Source organism: Berghia stephanieae, chromosome 14 (assembly GCF_034508935.2).
Source record: "Berghia stephanieae isolate SIO BIC M18660-M18661 chromosome 14, UCSD_Bste_1.3, whole genome shotgun sequence".
NCBI classification, from domain to species: Eukaryota; Metazoa; Mollusca; class Gastropoda; order Nudibranchia; family Aeolidiidae; genus Berghia; species Berghia stephanieae.
The window spans coordinates 9646385-9652708 of NC_088373.1; positions in this window are offsets into that span (position 1 = coordinate 9646385).

Below are 6324 nucleotides of genomic sequence, written 5' to 3' on the forward strand. Positions count from 1 at the left end.
TTTCTAATTAATCGTTGACTATTTTTTCATTACAAACAAACAAAAACGTTGAGCTTTGATATAGCGCAATATGCACTAAACGTGCCCGAAGCGCTTTACAAAGGGTCCCTAACAACAGCAACATGTAACATGTAGAACGATACCTGTTATGCAATACTACAATATTTTCCCCGTTAGATACAACGCTGTTAGCCACCAGGTACTCATTTTACACCTGCGTACGGTGAGAGAATGTGAGTAAAGGCTCGAACCCTTGACCTTCCGATCCGAAAGCGAGTGTCTTACCACAAGATCACATAGCCGTAATACGCAATGAATTCATCTCATAATCGAAAATATGAAGCATGAGCTCAATTGATACAACCAAAATGCACATATTTTCAGGTCTGACAACCGAACTCCATTATGATTTAACATTGCTGTAATGGACATTATTTTTCGTTGGTTTGAGAGTATTTCCATCACAACAATGTGGCCATAACAATTTGGATTAACAGACCTGTAATTAAGTACATGTATGACAACCCCCCCCCCCCCCCCCCAGTATTTATTTAGAAGATCAATCACTTTTTTCTTTGTTAGAAAGTAACAAGCATGCAACCCCCTTTCTCCTATTCCACCTCACGAACAAAAAAATACAAAAAAAAAAAAATTCCAACAAAAAGAAAAAACCCAGAACAAAACAAAAAACAATAAAAAATTAAAAACATACGAGCAAAAAATTTCAAAAGAAATATATAAGAAATTAGTTAAAATACAAATCAAAGAAAAACAAGGGACGGGGGACAATCTTAATAAAAACACCACACAACAAACAAACAAAATTTATCTAATGGGAGCGATCTATATTCATGTTTTCGTCCAACCAAGTCATCAATCATATGATTTGTTGCAGTACAACGATTGGATATTTCTTTTAAAATATAAACACGCTGCTTTGTTTGTGAAAGTTGTAAACATACACATGTGTCAAACTGAACAAAATGACCAATCGTGATGTTAGATATTTCGAAAGCTGTGAGCACTTTTCACTAAGCTTCCACAATAACAACACAACACGCTTTTCAACTAGAGGCTACGAGTCTTTACACATAATATCGTATCGGCGATCGATATATTATTGTTGTTATTATACCGATTTGTATCGTTGCGTCCACGTTTTCGATAAATCCTTTTACGATAATCGGCACCAGATGTGAAGGGAACGAGAGTGTAAGTGTACAGGGAGTTAAAACCCGGACTTATTTCTAATTATAAATCGATACCAATAATACATGCACATACATGGCCAGTCGGAAGTGACTTTTAAATCGGTTTCACATAGAACATCGTCATTGATTTTAAAACTAAAAATTAGATTATTTATATAGCACTATTTCTACTAAACGTGCTCAAAGCGCTTTACAAGGGATCCAAAGCCAACAGCAACACTTAACATGTAGGACGGGACGTGACGCCTATAGATAGTATGCAGATGACGTCACTCAGGCCTTTGTTATTGTTTTTGCCATCCGCGTTTGTGAGTTGTTCTCACTAAACTGTATTAAACTGACTATAAAAGTTCATGGTTACACAGAGTTTGTGTGTTGGTCCGTTATACTTCCGGATAGCAATGTTGTGAACTCCTTGGCCAAGCGCATTCTATCTATAAGGCGATATTATTATAATCTTTTCCGACAGAGACAACGTTGTTAAAGGCCAGACACTCATTTTACACGGCGAGAGAACGTGAATTAAGAGCCTTTTCCAAGGGCTCAACTATCCGTCCGGTTCAAAATCGAAGGTCATACCACGTACCCGTACATACTGACACATTTAGGGAGCAGGCACTGGTGTAAGATAAAGATCTGAAAAAGGAAGACTAATTTTTAAGGGGACTTTAATTTTTTCAGGTATTTTTCTTTCTTGATCTGTCGGGTAACGTTTCAAACACCTTTTTAATGCTGTGCGCTTGGCTAAGAAACTCACAACATTGCCATCCAGAAATATACGGACCAACACACAAAACTATGTGTAATATTGAGCGCTGATAGTCTGATTAATACAATTTAGTGAGAATTACTCATAAAAATGCCTGGCCGAAAACAATCCTAAAAAAGAGCTGCGTGACGTCAATTTCATTCAATCTTTAAATTGAATTTACATTATGATTATAGATGGAACGAAGTTGACGTCATTCAGCTCTTTGTTATTGTTTTTGCCATCCATTCTTTATGAGTAATTCTCATTAAATTGTATTGACCAGACTATAAACGATAAGGTTACACATAGTTTTGTGACAACAAGAGTGAAGTGAGTAGAAAAGTGCCAGAAGACAAAAGAGAATAAAAAAATTTGCGGCGGTGGTGGGGTATGAACCGGCGACCTTATTGGTACGACAACTCCGCCTGGCCGGTGAGAGCGTGACTCTACCGTATGAGCTATCCACGAATACAAAAAATATTTGTATCAAACTTAGGTCATTCCCAGAGCTCTCTCTCACCGACTTCTGGAGACCGCGGGTTCGCCACACAACCATCGCGAAATTACATGGCCAGCAGTTAAACTTAATAGTTTTGTGTGTTGGTATGTTATATTTCCGGATGGTAATGTTGTGGGATTCTTAGTCAAGTGCACGCTATCTATAGATGGAACGAAGTTGATGTCGCTCAGCTCTTTGTTAGTGTTTTTAACCAGTCATTTTTATAAGTAGTCATCGCTAAATTTGATCAAACCCGACTATAACCGTTTAAGTTAACACAACATTTTGTGTGTTGGTACTTTCGATCAAGCTGGCGGATGTTGTGAGCTTTTTGGATAAACGCACAGCTTCACTATCTTATTGATAGTATGCGCTTGGCTAAGAAGCTCATAACATTGCCATCCGGAAGTATAACGGACGAACACACAAAACTATGTGTATCTATGAACTTTTATAGTCTGGTTAATACAGTTCAGTGAGCATTACTCACAAACGCGGATGGCAAAATATAACAACAAAGGCTTGAGTGACGTCATCTTCAAACTATCTATAAATCAAACGTACCAACACACAAAATTATGTGTGTGATCTTAAACGTCTATAGATAGTATGCACTTGGCTGAGAAGATGACAACATTGCCATCCGGAAGTATAACGGAACAACACACAAAACCATGTGTAACCATGAAATTTTATAGTCTGGTTCATACAGTTTAGTGAGAACTACTCATAAACACGAATGGCAAAAAAAAAAAAACAAAAAAAAACAATAACAAAGACCCAAGTGACGGCAACTTCATTCTAACTATACTGATATAATTTAGTGAGAACTAATCATTAAAATGTCTGTCGAAAAACATGTCATGCTATGCGCATAGTTAAAAACTCACAACATTTACCAGCCGGATATAATGTTCCAACACACAAAACTATGTGTGACCTTAAACGTTTATAGTCTTGACTGATATATAGTTAGAACGAAGTTGACGTCTCCCAGGTCTTTGTTATTGTTTTTTTTTGCCATCCATGTTTATGAGTAATGGATGTTATGAGTAATTCTCAGTAGATAGTATGCGCTTGGCTAAGAAGCTCATAACATTGCCATCCGGAAGTATAACGGAACAACACACAAATCCATGTGTAACCATGAACTTTTATAGTCTGGTTTATACAGTTTAGTGACAATTACTCATAAACGCGGATGGCAAAAAACAATAACAAAGACCTGAATGACGTCATCTTCGAACTATCTATAAACTGTATTAACCAGACTATTAACGTTCAAGGCTAGTTTTGTTTGTTGATACGTTATATTTCCGGATGGCAATGTTGTGAGTTTCTTAGCCAAATGCACAGCATCTATTGCCACGTTTATAGATTGAACGAAATTGACGTCACCCAGCTCTTTGTTATTTTAGACAGCCATTTTAAATGATTAGTACTCAATAAATTCTATAAATCAGAGAAATATAAACTTTTAAGGCTTATATAGTTTTGTCTGTTGGTACATTATATCCGGCTGGCTGATATTATGAGTAATTTGTCTAAACGCATAGCACCAATAACATAATATAGATAGTATGCAGATGACGTCACTCAGGCCTTTGTTATTGTTTTTGCCATCCGCGTTTGTGAGTTGTTCTCACTAAACTGTATTAACCAGACTATAAAAGTTCATGGTTACACAGAGTTTGTGTGTTGGTCCGTTATACTTCCGGATGGCAATGTTGTGAACTCCTCGGCCAAGCGCATTATATCTATAGATAGTATGCAGATGACGTCACTCAGGCCTTTGTTATTGTTTTTGCCATCCGCGTTTGTGAGTTGTTCTCACTAAACTGTATTAACCAGACTATCAAAGTTCATGGTTACACAGAGTTTGTGTGTTGGTCCGTTATACTTCCGGATGGCAATGTTGTGAACTCCTTGGCCAAGCGCATTCTATCTATAATATACAGTATGCATCATCAGAGTGAGCCAAATGCTTCTTACGTCAGTACATGAAACCTACAACAATGTATCCACGTAAAGTGCCACGTTTATTGTAAGTTTATAAAATGATATTTATAATAACGGATTAACTACACACTAAAATCAAATAATCCCCCCCCCCCCCCCCCCCCCACACCTCCTCCACACTCCTTCCTCCCTACCATTCAGATCATGCTCAAAGACACGGATATAAACCACAGATTCACTGATACAACATACATATATACATAGATACAACACACACAAACACCAACACACACATACACACAACAAACACACATAATACCCCCTAACCAACACGATACGATAACGACTCGAGTCGCTCTCGGCTCTCGGACACCATAAGAAATCCTGTAACACCTCACATCCAGTCTTCACACTTAAATATTAATTTATTCTCGCTGGTGGAAATGTGTTTACGTTTTATTGTTCACAATGTGTGGCAGATGTGACCCAGAGTGTCAAACTGGTACCGTTTCCAAGTGAACTTGGTGACAAACCGTGACTTTAAAGGAAAAATTAATGTTTATTCTCCTTCAAAAAGGAATAACGTAAAAATACTGGTTCCTAAATCATTGGAAGTTTGATACTGATACTTGTCCTCGTGAGGACTGGTAATCTATTTTGTGCAAGTTTTCTTCTGGTTTCAGAGTGATGGCATCTTATTTTCTAGCTATAAATAAATGCCGGTTGTCAATACAAATCATCCACACTCGTTCATTTACTATCTATAACGGACCAACACACAAAACTGTGTAACCACGAAATTTTATTTTCTTGTTAATAAGATAGAATGCGCTTGGCTGAGAAGTTCACCACATTTCCATCCGGAAGTATAACGGACCAATACACAAAACTTTGTGTAACCTTGAACGTTTATAGATAGTTCGAAGATGACGTCACTCAGGTCTTTGTTATTGATTTTTGCCATCCGCGTTTATGAGTAATGCTCACTGAACTGTATTAACCCGACTATAAACGTTCATGGATACACACAGTTTTGTGTGTTGGTCCGTAAAACTTCCGGATGGCAATGTTATGAGCTTCTTAGCCAAGCGCATACTATCTATAACGGGCCAATACACAAAACTTTGTGTAACCTTGAACGTTTATAGTCTGGTTAATACAGTTTAGTGAAAAATACTCATAAACGCTAATGACAAAAAACAATAACAATGGCCTGAGTGACGTCATCTTCGTTCTACCTATAGATAGAATGAAGTTGACGCCACTCAGGTCTTTGTTATTTTATTTTATTTTATTTTTTTGCCATCCATGTTTACGAGTAATTCTCACTTAACTGTTTTAACCAGACTATAAACGTTCATGGTTACATGGTATTGTGTGTTGGTCCGTTATACTTCCGGATGACAATGTTGTGAGCTTCTTAGTCAAGCGCATACTATCGATAGAAGAACGAAATTGTCCTCACTCAACTCTTTGTTATTGTTTTTTAGACTTCATTTTAATGACAACTTCTCACTAAATTCTATCAATCAGACTATAGATACAATGCGCTTGGCCAAGGAGTTCACAACATTGCCATCCGGAAGTATAACGGACCAACACACAAACTCTGTGTAACCATGAAGTGTATAGTCTGGTTAATACAGTTTAGTGAGAACAACTCACAAACGCGGATGGCAAAAACAATAACAAAGGCCTGAGTGACGTCATCTGCATACTATCTATAAACGTTCTAAGATTACACATGGTCTTGTGGGTAGGTACCTATGTTATATCCGACTAGTGGATATTGTGAGTACTTTAGCTAAACGCAAAAACCAATTCTAGTGGAAGCTACAGATAGATCGAAGATGACTTCACTCAGGCCTTTGTTATTGGTTTTTGACATCCATGTTTGTGAGTAA